General features: G+C 38.7%; 1 long non-coding RNA gene across 1 annotated transcript; it reads left to right on the top strand.

Moving 5' to 3' along the window:
- Nucleotides 1–3449: 3449 nt before the first annotated feature.
- Nucleotides 3450–12522, top strand: LOC134423465 (uncharacterized). The gene is made up of 3 exons (XR_010029129.1): nucleotides 3450–3522; nucleotides 7352–7415; nucleotides 12406–12522. It is a non-coding gene; the product is annotated as an uncharacterized LOC134423465 (long non-coding RNA).
- Nucleotides 12523–17381: the final 4859 nt, after the last annotated feature.

Here is a 17381-nt window from a genome sequence, read left to right as displayed (position 1 = left end):
ACTGCAATGCTGATTTTCATTCCCATCATACAGTAACTACTCACACAAATAATTGTCCTGGTTATGAGGAAATAAGTTGCCCGTGCAAATGGCAAATTAGATGTACAATTGTCCAAAAAGATGTTTTTGTGAATAGGAGCTTGGTACTTTGCTCAAGTCTGTCTCACTAGGGATGAGCTTTCACCAAGAAGAGAATCCCAATCCCAATCCCTCTCTCTCCTGCCTCCCTGCCCCAGGAACAAGTGGCGAAAAGTACAAGAGAAGGAAAGCAAAAGGAGGCACCTGAGCAAGGAAAAGAGGGAAACAGATGAAAGACTTGACTAAAGGAAAGCACTGTGGAGAAAGAATACTGGTGTGACAAACACTGAGAAATCCTCCTATAATTTCATCAGCCTAGGTTCTGATACCCTCCTGGAAAACGACACCAAAGTTGCCACATCCCCACTGCCTTCCTGGAGAATCTGATTTGCAGCTGGGCCTTGAAAATTTCAACTCATTCCTGTTCTCAGTATCTTTTCCTTGTTGAGTTACCCAGTGGCTGAGCCCTGTGGGGCAGAAACTCTACCTTGGCATTTTCTGTTTGTGATGTTCAGCGTGATTAATCTTCACTCTTACTGGAGCTGGGTGTAAGTGTAGCACAGATAGCACATTTACAGACATAACCCCTGCAGAAACCACACTTGTACATAGATTTGGATAGTGACACATCCCCTCTGGTCTTTGGGTTGTATATTCCATATTTTTCTGTACTACAGAAAGGTTTAATGAAGAAAACACATTCACGTTGCTGTTGTTGCAATATAGGCTATCATGACAATAATTTCTCAGTTAAGAAACTCTCTAAATCTGCTAGAGACCTTTGAAATGCAAACAACTTTTTTCAGGTATAATTTGTTTGTTGAAGTCATGCATTTATGATGTGATAAATTGTGTGAAAATTAATAAGAAAAGATTATGGCTTCACTAAAATTCCAAGCAGAACTGTTACAACAGTGAAATCTCTTGTTTAAGCTCAAATGTCAGTAAAGGTAGCACAGAAGGGCTCAAACTTTACCTTATAAAAAAGTTAACCTTTTTCTTTTCAACTTTACTCCAATGTAAAAGTTCTTCTCAAGTAACATTTATGTAATTGTTTTCCAAAATGAGTGTAACATGACCTTCTTCGGCATCCTCAGGAAGTTTCTTTTCCTGTTTTATGAGTTTTAAGAAATCGTTAGGTATTCTTGCTGTCTGCTGGCTCCTCTGAGCTGACATTCTGCTTGTACTTATCTGAGATATTATGTAAGACCAAGAATTTCAGTTATTTTCTAGTTAGACAAGTGAGTATGTGAGCTAAGGATGGCTCTTGGTCAATAAATCCTTTCACTTCCTTTGCACTTCCTTTGATCTCCAAGGAGGATTTTGCCATCCTCTTCAAAGAAAACAATATCCGCTGATGTCCATCTTTTCTGATTCCCTCTTGATATCTCTCCTTCTTTGTGACCATCATTGTGGCTTCCTGACTGCTTTCATTTGGCAGCTAACTGAGATATACTTGAAGTATTTACTCTCCTTTCATGTCTCTGTTTTCTTGGCCCTGTTCTCATCTTACCAACATTTTAATTAGCCTTATTTTCTGTCTCTTCCCCTAAAAAGGCAGACATTTTTCTTTTCTGTTTTTTACCATTGTTTATACTGTTCTCTTCATTTGATACTCTTTTCCTAAGTGATATTTTTTACTAATTTAATGATTATCTCCAATTTACACGTCTGTATGTTTGTAATCTGCATATTTGTATATTCCCTATGGCACTTTTACTTCTGGATGAATGTTTGTTACACAGCAAGGATATCCTGTAAATACCACTTAGAAACTCTTTTCAAATTATGTAATCACCTTGCAGTTCTATTTTGAATTCTCATCCTAAAGGAAAAAAACATATATATCTAACTGCATTAGCCATGTGAGGTGAATTACCCAGTAGCTCAAGAAGAGATTGTGATTTCACCTCATTAGAAGGTTTTTCTCTTTTCTTCTCAGGTTTTATAATCAGTAAATGAGAAAGATTACAACTGTCATCTGCCCAACCCTGGGGCAGTGTGAGACAAAACAAGAAATATGTTCTTTTAGCAATTGCTTCCCATGTCAATGCACAGAAAGGAGTTTTCATTTAGTTTGCTGGAAAACAGCATCTTCTGCTGAGAGGAAACTACTGCAAGTAACAAATCTGGATTGGCACAGACTATGGAAGGAACAGGATGTACCAGGAAACAATCACCTACTCATCAAGGAAGTGGAAAAGCTCTAAATTTATTTTTTACTACTTTGAATTTATATCTCAAAATATGGCAATATTTGTTAAAATATTAATTTTTTTAATCATGTTAAGACAAACTAAACTAATTTGGCTGAGATATGTGAACAATTCAATGGCTTTGCAGGCAGAGGATTTAATAAGTGATACTGTACATATACCTGAGAAAATAATTTGGTTTTGACTAAATACTGCCTTGATGAAGCAGTAAAAAAAATTAACTAAAATTACTCTAAATGTTATATTTAGATTAAAATTAATTCAAAGTCCTGTTAAAATTAATAAAATTTAGAAAATGGCTGTATTCCTGTGATTGAAAAGGCTGATGTATGTTGTTTTTCACTCAGTGCATCATTAAAGAGGAGGCAAACTGTTATGTTCAGGAACTGAAAATAATAATGGAACTGAGAAAGGTGTGTTTGAAAATTTGACAAATCTGACTAGTATATACATATATATATGGAAAAACAGATAATTTCAGGAATGACCTCATCCCAGAGTATAGATATCACCTACTTTGTGGATCTAAATTGACCTTTCCAGATGATTTCACGTAAGTAAATGCTATACTGTAATGAAGCTATGTTTAGTATCTTACTCAATTTTTACAGTAATATTTGTTGTGAAATTGAGTCTTGTACATAACTTCTGGGCTTGATCAATTATTCTAAGATGTTTGCAAGACCTTGAAATTATTATCCTTCTGTTGTGAAAGAGAAAATCTTTATCTTGATCTCTTTTTTAATGTGCTTGGAAATTAGGAGAGGCTGATTTTTATAAGTCATTACAGTAGAATATTTTTTGGCTCTGCTCCATTAAAGTGGGTGGGATTCATCTGAGATACAGCTGAGATCAAATTCAGGCTGAGAAGACGGAGGTATTTCACTTGCAAACTCTACAATGAATTTTTAATAATGAATATAATCAGCAGTATTACCAACCACTTAATGATGCAGAGGCAGGTTTACCCTAATGCACTTGCTTATTATATGTGTGCAGGGAACAGCAGTGAACTTCATCTTAAAGGAGTATTTTATACACACTTTGTACAAAAGAGAAGAAATTACTGAAAGTCTGAGCTTGCATTTTGAAATGTGAACTAAATTGTGTTTTATGGTACTACTCTTTTAAACCTTTTTTCTTTTCTTTTTTCTCAGAGAAGGAAATGCACTAGAAGCTGGATTTGTTAATAGCTTTCTCTGACCTGTTATGAAATATTTCAAATTTGGTAAGTAGCTAAAAGAATTAAAATAAGTTGTTGTTACAAGGGGGTATAATTTTTTAAATAATTTTTCATGGACATATTTGTTTTGGCTAACTCCATTGATTATGGCCTATATCTTTCTCAAAGCTTCTTTGGGTGGATAAAAAGTTTTGTACTATGCAAATACAAGCTGTGATTATCAGTTACCTCTTGTTCCTATTGGCTATGCACCAATTTGTTCTCATACGGTTGGTATGAAATGTGTGGTTTCTGCTGTAACTATCAAAACTTTTGGTCTCTGCTGTCAGTAGTGGACATGATTTGCAAAGTAAATTCCAGTGGCAGGTGAAATGCCACAAGTTTTGAAAGAGTTTCACTGCAATAAATTATCGAGGATATAATCTTGTTCCACATAAATGAAAGGATAAAATTCCTTTAATTTCTGTTATCAGGAATTTGGCCTGAAGCATATGGACTTAACTAGGAACTGAGGTCTTTAAAAACATGGCCTCTGTTTTAAGTAGGTCTGCGTCAGGGTCAAGGTGGGAGGGGCACCAGGCAAGTGACTGCATGAGTTTCAGGAGGAAATGATAGATTTCCAGAGGACTTTGGGTGAGCATGCTGTTTCCTCCAAGCAGGGCACTCCAGGACTTAGAGTGGCATTTTCCTGCTACCCTGTCTTGTGGCTCTTGACTAGAACTTGTGTGTGGGACAGGTGTTAGGTTGAGGTGAGATTTTTATAGGCCCAACAGGAAGGTCACAGACAAGGTACACATCTGTTTGCACCTTGTGCAAGGTCCACACCCTTAAATTATGAGCCTCTTCCTTTTCGCCATGACTCTCCTCTACTTTTTGCACCTTCATATTCAAGGTTGCAGTCCACACCCTTAAATTATGAGCCTCTTCCTTTTCACCATGACTCTCCTCTACTTTTTGCACCTTCATATTCAAGGTTGCAATTAATTCTTTAGCACTTTGGAACTCAAGATTGGCACATTACAGCCAAATAAAAAAGAAGTGAGATGGTAACTGAAATGATGGAGAGAGGTGTTTACAATGTGGAGCAGCAGGGTTGTGTAATAGTGTGTAATTCCTGTGTGGTCTGCTGAGAAGGCCAATCTGTGCAATCTGTAATGGCAAAAAGCCAGAAAAGAGGCTATAAAAACTGGCACCAAGTGAAAACAAGGTACTACAGTTTAAGTAGAGGTACTAGAGGTACTCTAGCTACTTAGAGTTAGTAGCCCATGACATGTAGGGGGGAAGGAAGATATGGGGGTTTAGTGCCTCTTTCTATGCAAAGCCTGACAAATCAAATTCTGACTGACTTGTTACAAAACAAAATGTTTGCATTTCATCAGGTCATAAGGATGGAACGGTTAAATCAACACAGATTTTATCTGGGGAATGTATGGAAGAGCAAAGATAGGTGTTGAAGGCAAGAAAAGACCACAGAGGCTCACTTGGAAGGATCTGTGCAATGTTCTGTTAAAATATGATGATCTCCCTCCTCCAGTGCCCCCAGTTGTGAAGAGAGCACAGCTGTGGTGCAGGAAGTCCACTGGCAGACAGTCCAGACGCACATGAAATGTGCAGAGAACCAGCTTGGTCTCTTACCTCATGGGATTTGAAATGGGATTGGTGTTGTCTGTTTTCAAGATGCCTCCCTATTCCCAAAAGATTTCCTTATGGATATTATCAGGGAACTTACAAAAGTGGTTTTTCTCTCACATGAGGATTTGAAAAGCAGAAGGCTCATGATTTCCAGATCATGCAACATAGCTTGATATCACTCATGAAGTGATACACAAGTCAATGGGAGGAAAAAACAAATATGATAAGTGAAACATTTTCAGTATTTTCTTCAGTGGAAAAATACAGTGACGCTTTAAATCTACTGAAATAAAAGGCAGCTAATATTTTAATTTTGTATATATAAATATGTATGTGGAAGCTGTTATTAACACACATCTTACTGTAATGATTCATACAGATGTTAAGTAGGATTATGAAACAAATAAAGGCATAACCATTCTCTTAAATCATGCTATACTGATCAAACAGTTCTGTGCAACATCCCAGCTATTCATTTATAACAAGAAAAAACATGATTAGTGCACATGAGTAGCGTGGTAAAATGGTAATAGTCACCAAGTACACATTACCCAAGCAAAGAGTGCTAAGAAACAAAGCCAAGTTTACCATTATGACCAATTTACACTCATTTAAGTTATTAAAAAAATAATATTAATTTCATCAAATAACTAATGTAAGCCTGTATATGCTGATTCAACAAACCTCCAAACGCTGCTTAATTTTAAGCATGTAAGTTAATAGTTTTCATCCTGGGGTCCACAGATGCCTGGAAGACCCTGGCAAACAGAAATACGGAAGAAAAATATAAGCCTTTGAAATTCATTGTTCTGCTGGTAAACTTACAAGAACAGCATGTTAAAAAAAGACAGTTAATATAAACACTCTGCCTTCTTGTCTGTCTGAAAGTTAAACATGTGAGATTATGGAATTTCAAAACTGTAGGCAAACTATACATTAATTCAATTTATTATTAGATGTACTAGTTTACTGCTGTAATAGTTATTGCAATCACTTAAATGTTGGCTGCATAAATCTCTTTATTTTTATGTTATGCAGAACAAAACCAAGAAACACTGTGGAATACAAATAGATTAAGTGAGTTGGAGATACACTATGAGTATTTGTCCCAAGTGATATCATGGCACAAAAGTTAATGCAAATTCATTTCTCAGTTTTAAACCTTTAAAATGTTACAGGGTGGCAACTACTTTCTCTAATACAAATCATTGTGCCTTGTGTTCTTACCAATTGCTGTGTCCAACAAGCCCTTTGGTCAAAATAAAAACTGATGAACAGACTCAACAATTTATGTTGAGCTCTTTTATGGAGCCACGTGTGTGTGACAGCATTGACATGGCAGGTCTGTACCTTGTAAAGAGATAAAAAGAGTATTTTTTTTCTTTTTTGCTGTGGCACCATTGTGTATTGTACCTGAGTGGAGAGGTACAGCAGGATTAGGAAATAAGGATGATGTGAAACACAAAGATGATCTAGTTGGTTGGGTGTTAACCAGTGGTTGGAAGACCAGAGGTAAAAATAAATTTGGATAAAATTTCTGGCTGAAATTCTTTCCTGTTCTGCCACGTCATTGCCCTGTGGCCTCCTGAGAGTCACAAAGACCTAGAAAACCTGAAGATACTCAGGCTCCTACCTTCCCTTTGAAAACAATAAGGATGTAAGTATCTGAATACCTTGGTGAAAAAAAGCCTTTAATCCTTGTGTTTGCTTCAACTCCCTTAGAGATAAATAGTGCCTCTCTGAGAACGTGATCATTTAGGTGTGAAGTTTCAAGATATTGTGGTAAAGAGGCCACAGAAGTACCTAAAGCAGCTGCTTTTCAGCAGGTAGATACTTCAAGGCAGCATAAAATTTTGGCTGTTGTAGGATTTGTTTATCTGCAGCAGTTTTGGTTTTTATTTTGCTTCTGTGAGCACTCTTTGGGCGCTACCTTTGGTCTTGGTTATTACTACAGATTCTGCTTTTATTGTTGTGTTATGGAAAAACTAGTACCTTAGCCTGAAACTGTTTGGAATTCAGGATAGTAGAATAAAGATGGGGTTTTAATCATCAAAACTATGAATCAAACAAACAAGATTTTTTTTCAACAGGAGTTTATTATAATTTTAATTTTTCTTTACAGAGCTCTGTTTCTTGAAGCACTTTCCCAAAGTTAGGGCCCGAAAATTCAATGCTCACATATGTTTTCATTGTCCACATTTTCTGGCACAGAGATTGAGCTTGAATTTTATTTTTTCCCCAGGAGGAAGAACCCAACTGTACAAAATAGATTCAGATCTCTACTGGGTACTTTCATAAACCTAATGGTAAGTTGCTGTGCTCCCAGCTGGGCATGTTAGCTTTCCATCTTGATTTTGGATAAATGCTATTCGAATAGAAGATATTTATTATTATTATATGCTGAGCTGAAAAATTTATGCAGAACTGGGTCCGTAGTCCTGACTAATAATTTTGTGAAAGGGAGAGGACAACTGGTCTGGAGAATCAGTAGAAAAGCTCTGCCAAATATAGCCATAGGAGAAGTGCAAGGTAATGAAAGACTGAAGTAAATGAAGTGCTTGGCAGCTTTTAGAACAGTTGAGAACATCTCTCTGCAGTATTCACAGTGCCTGCCTCATCAAAGTCTGTAATGATCAACCAGCTTAGAGAATGGGATACCTGCTATGGAAATGTACAGGACCTTGCACAGTGGAGGGAGAGGATTTGTCATGGAGCCAGGCAGATGGCCTGACTTGATCTTAATTAACTTTAAATACCCTTTGATGTTGAGAGTGCACTTATCCCAGGTTGACTGGTCTGTTCTGATGGAACAAGGATAAAACCTCTCCCCAGAATGCATGGGAACCTGCGTCCTGCAGGCACCACCCCACTCACACCTTGACTTTAGGGGTTGATGCTCACACCATGAACATGTCCCCAGACATCACCCCGTGTGTGCGGTCACCTTCCCCAGCTCCTGGCAGAAAGGGCTGTTGTTCCCATGCTGCAAGTTGAGCCTTCGAGGGCTGTGCTTCTTACTTAAGCTCACAGCTGGTCTTTGAAAGAGCAGGAGTTGTAGCCCAACCCACATCTCCCACATTGTACCAAACTGGGTGTCCTTTGCCTCGTTCATCCTTGCAGAGAGTGAAGCAGCTGCATCCAGTGGCCCCCTGGCAGGAGAGATCATTCTGCAGACAGTACCACACTGTAGAGTGACTCCAGGATGACAGAGTGACATCCACAAAGCCCACTTTGGTCCCCCACCCAAAACCATGCCATTGGGGAATTGTGAAGCTCAGAGTCATCTGGACTAATTCCTATTCTGTATATATGTTACTGGGGTTTTGCCATACTGCCTGAGGCAAACTCCTGTCAAACTGAATTACATATGGTCACACAGGTGCAGATGATGAACTGCCTACAAGCTCATAATAGAGGTGTTAATGTTGAGGTTGGTCTAGAAAAGCTCAGACATGGACTGCTCAGTTTGAATTATATCTTCAGTTAATTCAGATTTATGTGTAACTACCAATCCCTACTGAGTCAATGAAGTGTCTGCATCCAGAACTGGTAAATTAGGTTTTTGGCACAGGGAAATATTTTGTCATAGCAGAGGCACAACAGAGAAATAAATTTCAAGTTGTCTCAGAGACGTAAAGACAGAGACAATCTCTTCAGTAAAAGCAGCAAGGGATTATGGTATGGTTCTAAAAGTCATATGGCATCACTTGAATTCAGAACCTCCTTTTATTCTAAGACTTGGAAGTTCAGGCCAGACACTGTTAGAACTAGTCAGTGATGGCATGGCAAAATGAGCTCTACCCAAACACAGTCCAGTGATCCTTTGGACACAGTTCTGGGATGCAGCACAAACATTTGAGAGGTCCTCAGCAGGTTGAACCTTCTTAAAGCCCCTGGGAAGGGAGGATGCTCAGCATGTTGTCAGCATGGACTCTAAAGTGCATTTCAGTTGTGGGCCTACCAGGCTCACAGGTTGGATATTTAGACTCTCAGAACTCAGTCAAATAAGCTCAGTTTACCTCACAGCCAGACTAAGTGCTAATTCCTCAGTTAAGATTATTTCCACATTAAAATTGAATGGATCCATTCCACGTTGGCTGCTTAGTACTTGTAAGAACTAAGGTCAAAATATATTTTTATAGTTTGGAAACTGTACTTTTGTCATTCCCTCAATTGTGTTTGAAATCTTCATGTTTGAATTTCACAACAATAATAATAGTATTGCTTTTGAATGAGAGCTCAGCATAGCAATTATCAGCTGAGACAAAATGAATGTTTAAAAAATTATCACTATCTGAACCTAAGCTTTTATAGTGCAACATGTTTTAATCTAATTGAGAAGAAATCTTCACATTCTAATAAAATAAAGTAACTGGAGACAAAGTGAAATAAATAGCAGCAATAACAATATTTCTTGTGATTAAATATTTCACATTTCAATGATACCTATTCACAAAACACTTAAATAGCTCATCAGTTTGGCCAATTCCCCTTGGTTGTGAGGAATGGAATGCCTTAATCTGAGTGGACATTCTTACTGTACATCTACTTTAGAGAGACATTTTATGTCCAAGCTTTTGCAATTAGACTGCCTCGTGCCTGTGTGAATAAATCAGTCACAGTGCACATTTTGGTGAACCATAGTCACTTGGAGGCTTGGATTCTCTGTAGATCAAAGAGCAAAACACTTCACAGAAGAGATCAGCTGAATGGAGAGAGCAGAGTTATGGGAGAAACTTGCTAACTGATGAGCAGGCAACATGCTCATCAGTTGTCAATCATGTTGTGCTACCTTTGATACAAAAACGTGTTTATTTTTAGACTCTTTGAGCCTTGCTTGTACTGGGCAGCAGGGCCAATGTACAGCAGAGTTCTCAGCTGCTGTGCTGGAGACTGGGAGGTCTCAGCACTTCTCACAGTTAGTCCCTAGACTGGGACAAGATGGTGACCATCCTGAAAAATAACCAGAAATTAAGATGGCACTTGACTTTCCAGGAAAATGCTTCTGTGAGTGTCTCAGTATTTAATAAAAGGTGTCTGATGTGCTCAGCTGCACAAGCATACACAAATACATAATTTTGACTTTTCTAGATTTGAATCTACCCTTACCAAAAATAAAATAACATAATTGATGTCTGTGGCATTACACCTGGTTTCTAGAAATGCTGAATGGGGCTCTCTGTACAGGTCCATAAAGTTCTCTTTACTACACATGTAATTATATTGATGTAATGTCTGTCTTTCCCTTTTATGATAAAGTAATACACAAACCCCTTCTAACTCCTTACATCTTTTATTGTTTTATTTTATAAATCCAAAGAAAAAGTGGTTCATAACAGTCTTTACAAACAAGCTGCATCTGTTTAATATTAAAGTGAAAAAATCATAATAGAACCATTACTTTGGAATATCCAAATAACCTGAGGAAAAATAGCATCCATCTGGCCATTGGTATAACTGTTTTTTACATCAGTTGGATGTTTCTGGGATTGCAAGATTCAACACTTATCTTTAAGTAGAGTGAGTTTCTAAAGATGTAGCATCCAGAAACTTGTGAGTAATCTGTCTGCTTAGAAGTACAATATTGTGTTACCAGATCTGCTGAGCAAAGGCACAATAAAGTTAATCCTTTGGTTCTGGAAAAGCTGGAGGTATTGCAATGGCAGATGTGCTGAAACAGAAGTGTTTATGTTTGTTAGGGCATGTGAGGCAGCAACTCTGCCAGCTCACGAGTATTTGAATTTCCTGCAAACTTTTACCTAAGGGCTGTCGTGGGGAAGGAAAAGAGCTCAGAAGGAGTCTCTGCACCCTGTTGGCAGGCTGGAAAACCTCTTTTGGTGATTTGGTTGGCACACACCTGCGTTTTCTCATTGAACTTATTCCCTATGAATGGAGTCATTATGGCATTAAAGTGCTTTTGGTATATGGGGTACAGTATTACCAAGATCAATACTCTGTTATATTTAATATATTTTCCACCTCTTACTACACCATATGGAAAAGAATAAAAATGTTAGGGGTAGGATTTTGTGCTGTGGAGGTGTGAAATGACTCTGGTTTGGCCAGCGCTTTGAGATGGAGCTGCCTTCTAGACCTTTGCAAAAAGGGAGCTCCCCAGAGAAGCCTGTCAGACTTTAAACTCACAAAGCCAGGTTGTGCAGAGCACAAACAAGGAGGGTAATCTTTTGATGAGAGGAAACACAAAGTAGCTGGGTAAGAACTAAAATAAAAATCAGTCATTTATAGCATTTTCCCTGCCTACAAAATCTTTGCTGGCAGGTCCTCCTTCCATGCCTGGTAACAGTTGATTTGGGGACTTCAGATTGCAGTTAATTCTGTCCAGACTAAAGAAAATCCTTCCTTCTGTCCCTTTTAATGCTTTGCTGGCTGGTGGCTGCCCTTTCCTGCCATCATTGTGGCACTTGCTGACTTCCAGCTCTGTGCTATATCCATCTTTCCCAAAAGAAGGCACAGTTTCCCCCTTAGCAAGAAGGAGTTTTTGAGTGGCCACTTTCAGAATCTAATTATATTGAGTTATAAAAAAGATGGTGGTGCAGGAGGTCACAGTAGCACTTAAAAGAGTTTGTGTTGGAGATTTCAAAACATTATGTCACTGTCCCTTCCCTCAGAAGCTTTTAGTTGAAATCTCAAAGGCAATCAAAACACAAATGGAAATGGACTCCCAAAAGAGTGAAAAATTTCTACTCACCAGCAAAGTGGCCACAAAAGACCTGCGAATAGACCACAACTGCACTGGTTCCCTTTCTATTTTCCATTCCTTACCACCTTACCAACACAGTCAGACATGCTCAGTTTGCTTTTTGGATGACCTGAACCCACCTCCTTGGTCTTCTCACAAAAAATATCCTAGTTCTTCATCCAATGCATTGACAGTTCTGTTCTTCCAGAGGAAAAAATCATTATGAGGAATGTCAGCAAAGCAGAGGGAGTCCCAGAGGTCCAGTATAAAGAGAATAGACCAGAAGCCCCTGAGCAGTACTCACTGTTGGACAGGGAATGGCAGTATTTGGAACAAAAGACAGAACAGTGTTCCTGACATAACAGTGGTATTTCTTCTGTTGTCACAGCTGAGCATCAGCGCAGGGCTTTATCAAGAGCCAGAATACCACTGAACTAACTCCTGTATAAATACAGATTAAGAGGCCAGTCATTGCCCTGGACCATTTACAAAGTATATAAGAGAGGCACAAAGAAACAGTCAAACCCTACTGAAGACATAATAAACAATAATCACAGAAACATCACTTTAAAATTTTGGTCTGATTTTTTTTGCAGGTAGTTTTTCAGAAGAGTTTACATCAGCATTTTGAAGGAGGATAATGAGATCACTTGAAGTCTCCAGAGCTGCTCCCAGGAGATGAAGGCTAGAAAAGAACATAAACAGAACTGAAAATCAAGCAAATAGGTGTGGGTAGGTGCTCACTGTATGGATGGATGGTGAGGGGAAGCTTATGTCTAGGGGCTCAATAGATGCAGGAGGTCAACAAAGAGAGTTTTTGAGAAAAGCCAAAATCTTGTATTGGCTGACAAAAGAAGGAAATATAGTGGAACACCTAAGAAGGAAATCAGCTAGTAAAAAATATTTCTTGCAGCAGCATTTTGGATGGATGGATGGATGGATGGATGGATGGATGGATGGATGGATGGATGGATGGATGGATGGATGGATGGCAGGCAATAGGTTAAATCTGTTCTCATCAAAAACAGATTAAAAAAAGGGATTCTCAGCATCAGTACATAATATAATGAGTGCAGGACCTTTAGCTTTTGTAAGAGGAGAGAACTGTTTTTCAACAGAGCTGAAGCATGAAGACCTAGAGAAGCTTAGTCAGAAATTATATTATTACTATGTGTGACAGGTAGGAAGAAGATTCTGTCAGGGTGGTTCAGCCTAATTCAGACATCATAACAAGCTCCCCAAAGGGGCTTTAGGGCTCTTATTTGTCACATGTAGTATTTACTCTGCTTGGTGGTAGCAAGCTGTCCATTGCAAAATCTGAAGAGAAAAGGACGTAATTTGGAATAGAAAGTTTACTGTGATATTTCTGTGGAGGGCTATGTTTTCAGGTCAGGTGTAAAAGACATGAGAAAATAATCACAACAGAACTTGTGGAACTTCTAGAGGAGAAAAAGGCAGATGAAGAAAGTCCTCCACAGAAGTTCAGGAAGATAAGCCATCAGGTTGCTCATGCTCAAGGAGTAGATATCTGGCAAATCAGAAAGAAAAATAATTAGGTGTTGGTTCTTACATCAACAAGAAGCTGTAAGAGATTTTGCCAGAGCAACTTTGGTGGAACATTAAAGAAGTCAGATTCCAAAGGACTTGAAATAAAAGTAAAATATAAGGCTAATATAAACTCCAAGCAGTGATTTAGATTTTGTGTTCACTATTTGCCTAGGAGTGGAAGGGATCTTGTAGATTACCAAATCCATTCCTCTGCTGCTATAAGCAACAGTATCTCATAGTCTATACATTTAGTAAGCTTCACAAAACAATTCTATTTATTTTCTTCTTAGTTTTAGTGGAAAGAACAGTGGTACAGAACTTCAGTCTTTTGATAATCAGAAACTTTAATTTATGGGCTGGATTTATTAATTGCTCATTAGTAATCATTTGTTCTTGTGTCGTCATTGTCCATTTGCTTAAGTATCTTTTCTCTCGCTTTAGTGCCTAACCTGAATGTATTTATAGAGAGCAATTATATTCACTCTCAGCATGAGTGAGCTTAGAGATGAAAGGGAGAAGGAAGCAAACATGTTGCTTCAGCCTCGACCAGCTGGAATCTCTTTGTTCAGACTCATGTAAAATGTTTTGCAGCAGCTGAATCTGGAAGCAGCATTTGTGCAGCTCATAGAAATACGATACAGATCTCACCACCTCACAGCCAGATGAGATGGGAATGGGCATGGCAAGCAGGGATATTGTTTGAATATCCATGGGTGCTGTGGACCTGAGAACACCAAAACTACAGTCCAGCTTAGCTGGAGAAAAAACATCTGCTCTTAACTGATGTAAACACCCATGGTGAGCAATTGCAATCATTTCCCATTATCTCTTGTATTTTTCTAGTGTTGGGAGTTAGGTGTCTGTCTGTAATGGGTTATCACCACCTGTGTGGCTTATTTTGAAGAGATGTTGCCTGCTGTAGGCTCTGGAGTCCATTCAGTCACTCTGGAGTTTGTTCTTTCCTAGCATTGTTGTAAGGCTGCGTCCCAGAGATCTTCACTAAGCATAATTACAGAAGAACAGGGATTGCCCATCTTTTAGACTTTGTGTACAAATTTCTAACACAAAATAGACTGAATAATTCAATCACAACATTCTCCACCATAGCATGTGTTCAGATAAGTGTCTTAAAAGAGGACTCCTTAAGGGAAAGGCAATTGGACTAAACTATTATTTTGCTTAGTGGCATCTCATTGCCAGCATCTCACAGCTGAACATCTATACTAAGAGATGTTCGATACTTTAAATGTGTGATTGTACCTCACCCCTTTGGATGTAAATCTTAACTGTCTGAGAGCAGTTTGTTGTGAATTGGTTTTTTAAACACATTTTTTATAGGAAGAGCTTTTAGATTTGAAACTGTTTATTCTTCCTATATGTGTGCCATCATTTGTGCTGAAAAGTATGATTTTTTTTCCAGTCAAAATTTTCTTGGGATTCCATCAACTGCAAAAGCAATGGAAAGTTAAGGGCCTTTAATTCTGTCCAAGATGCATCATTTATAGTAAAATCAAGAAATAGAATAAGGTGATGACCACTGCACCTGCAGCAGATTAGTTACTCTGTGGAATAAGGCATCTCATCAGCTCTTTTCTTCTAGAAAGTGGTGTTTTATCTTGGCTTAAAGCTAAACCCTGCCCTCTCCTTGTAACTGATCTTTGTGCATCTTCATCTAAGGGCAGAATCTGTTCAAATTTCAGCTCTTCTCACAGTTCAGTACAAACCATTCTGTTTTTCCTAAGGGAGACAGATATACAAGAGTAGTGCAGGTCAGGGTTGTGGTGAGCCACATAAGGAAGCTTGTGCAATACCTGATTTAAGTGTAAGATTCTCACAGGGTTTTCAGAGAGGAAGAAAACTGGTGTGGTTGGCCGTGGTGTTTTTCAAAGGACTCTGCATTAAGATTCTGGAGACAGGTTTGAGTTCACCTGGTCCTTTGCCCTGTGCTTGCCTGATCAGGGAACGAAGGCCCCATGGCCATGGAGGAAAGGATGTTGCAGTAAATAATCAGAAAATCAGTTTTGGCAGCCTACTCAGTGAAGAGGAATGAAAAAGCGGAGGTGGCAGGAGAGGTTTTTAAGGCTTTCAAGAAGGGTGGTGGTTTGCTCCAGCAGCAAAACACACAACTGAAACAAGGACAAACCCAGTGTGGAAAAAGCCTGTTGGATACTCATCTTTGCACAACAACTTCTTCATCAAGAAAACAGCTTAAACACAGTGAGTTGTGCAATAAAACTCCAGTTTGCTGACAGCGCCCTCACCTGTCTCCTCAAAATATCTGAGACACTGGTGTGGGTGTCGATTTAAAATAAAGCTGAATGTTTTCAGCAGACTGAAATCAGAAAAATGTGGTGACCAGGCACAGAAGGATGTACTCATGTGCTTTAGAAGCATGAGGCCTGCATCTCCCACAGGGAGAGAGAATTGGACCATAAAAAGCATTTTTCTGAGTCAGATTAGACCTGCAGACCACTAGCTGGACCCAACAGCTAAATAAATACCTCTGTAGGAAAATTTTAAATTCAGAGAGAGACATTTTGAAATGAAAATATAAAATGTTTCTCTTCAAGCTATGTCAGGGTGTTTAGAAAGGACCAAAGCAGACAAAAAATAAGAGATCTGTGGTATCAAAACCGAGTATCTTTTTACCAAAAGAAGGGTTTTTACAAAAAAAAAAAAAAAAAAAAAAAAAAAAAAATAAGAAGAAGAAGAAGAAAACCTCTTACTTGAACTGTAGGAACCAGGAAAAACTTCAATTCCAATTAAGACCTTTTTTTTTTCAACAAACAAAACCTGTCTACTATGAGAAGAATCACTAGGCTGATTCTCTTGTTATAAAAATATGAAATGCCCAACATTCCCAAGAAAAGACCCAATCTCTCAAGAACTCCAAATCCAGATGGGAAGAAGGTAAAGCCACCCTGAGGAGCCTGGGCACTTCTCTAATGTCAGTGACTGACTGAAAAACATCCCCAACCTCACAGTGATGATCAGCAGCTGGTGTGAAACTTCATCTCCTTGAGACCTGCCATAGCTTGTACAGTTCTGTTTGGGTGCTGGCCCTGAGAAGTCATGATCCAGATCAGGGGCTACTGTGCTGGACACTGTATAAAGATATCACCAAAAGCCACCACACAGTTGTGGGATTTCTTTTTGTTTTAATTGGAAAAAAACCCAACCCTGCAGTTATCTGATGCTCTAGGTCTATGTACAAAGCACGTTTTAAAATACAATAGTCATTCAAATGGGAACATTATTAATTAAAAGCCTCCACGTACTGTACAAATGAAACATTCTTCTCTCTACCTACTCAAGTCATTCATTCAGAAAAATCCTGGGAAAATAGTTAGGCTTTGCAATGTGCCCCATAGGTCAATGTATTCAGGCTCCCAACAGACCAAGTGGAAGGAGTGAGTTCCAGAACAGCAAAATCTTCACTGCCAACTCCCTCTCAAAGGGAGCACATTCAGAAATGTGCATGCTCACAGGAAAATGGCTCTAGCTCTTTATCCAGCTCCAATTTTAAATGAGTCCTTTAATATAAGAATGTCCAAGCAAGGAAGAGGTGCTGACCTATGCTCCTGCCTGGAGCACAGCAGTGGGAAGGACTTTGAAGCCCTGTGCGGTTTCAGACCCACAGCTTGCCTGACTTAGGTTTTTTTTCTACTGTGTATGTCCTAAAGGGATCAATTTATACTATATATTTATATTTATACCACAACAACCCCTTTTCTCTATGTCCAGAAACACCATGTCCCTTTTATTTAATAACAGAGGTGTCCTTGAGAGCCAAGCTGTCCCTGGGCTTACTCAGTGACAGGATGTTCCAGAGCATATCCGTAAGTGCTGGTCTCACAACTGTTTACTTTTATGAAAGTCCCATATCAAAAGTCCTCTTTTAGTATAAGGATGGGTCAAAGTCTGTCTGCTGAAGCCAGAGCCAAATTTGCCTCATGCTTTAAAGTTTGGGTTGTATTTCAGATCCATCCTCTAAATCAGACTGGCTTTCAGTGTTCACATCAGA

This window comes from Melospiza melodia, chromosome 12 (genome assembly GCF_035770615.1).
Source record: "Melospiza melodia melodia isolate bMelMel2 chromosome 12, bMelMel2.pri, whole genome shotgun sequence".
Taxonomy (NCBI): Eukaryota; Metazoa; Chordata; class Aves; order Passeriformes; family Passerellidae; genus Melospiza; species Melospiza melodia.
The sequence above is the reverse complement of the archived record's forward strand: the minus strand, read 5'-3'. Positions and strand labels throughout refer to the sequence as shown.